This window comes from Apaloderma vittatum, unplaced genomic scaffold, assembly GCF_000703405.1.
Source record: "Apaloderma vittatum isolate BGI_N311 unplaced genomic scaffold, ASM70340v1 scaffold25785, whole genome shotgun sequence".
NCBI classification, from domain to species: Eukaryota; Metazoa; Chordata; class Aves; order Trogoniformes; family Trogonidae; genus Apaloderma; species Apaloderma vittatum.
In genome coordinates this window covers 13,719-14,583 of record NW_009715799.1, presented here as the reverse complement: position 1 = coordinate 14,583, position 865 = coordinate 13,719, and positions in this window count along the sequence as shown.

The following is an 865-nucleotide window of genomic DNA, read 5'->3' as shown; positions in this document are numbered from 1 at the left end:
CCCCGCAGTTGTGTCCCAGGGCTCTGGGCCTCCTGGGTGGGTTTTGGTTGTTCTGGGTAATTTTTAGGTATTCTGGATTTTTTAAGTATTCTGGATTTCGCAGTAATTGTGGATTTCGCAGTATTTCTGGATTTCTTAGCGATGCTGGAGTTTTCGAGGTGTTCTGGCATTTTGCGATGCTGGATTTTTTTATTTCAAGGTATTCTGTATTTTTTTTAAAATCTGAGTTCTGTAGGAATCCTGCGTTCTGTTTTTTAAGAGAAACTGGGAATAACTTTTTTAAGCGTTCTGGATTTTTTACTAATTACACTTTTTTTTAATCTTAATATTCTGGATTTGTTTTTTAGATAGTCTGAATTGTTAAAAACGTTCTGGCTCTACTAAAATCAGCCTGGACCTTTGAAAGTTACTCTGTGTCACTGTTAGTTATTCTGGATTGCTTCCAGTTATTCTGGATGGTTTGCACTTAGGATTTTTTAAAGTATTCTGGATTTTTAAAGATAATCTGGAGCCAAGTTGTGTTTGGTTGTTGTTTTTTTTTAAGTTATTCTGGAGTTTTTATCAGGTGTTCTGGATTCCTTAGTAGTTCTGGAGTTTATGAAAGTTTTTTAAAGACAGTCTGGATTCTTCGAAGTAATTCTGGATGTTAAGTTAGTGATTCTGGATTTCTTGACAATGTATTCTGTATTTTTTAAAATTTTTTTTTAAGTGTGATTCTGGATTTTTTAATATTATTATTATTTTTATGGATTTTATTTTATTTTTTCAATATCCTGTGTTTTTTCAGTTACTGTGGAAGCAGCACACGCTGCCCTACACACCCCAGCGGTTTGCAGCTCTGGGCAGCCGCCTGGGTTTTTTTTTT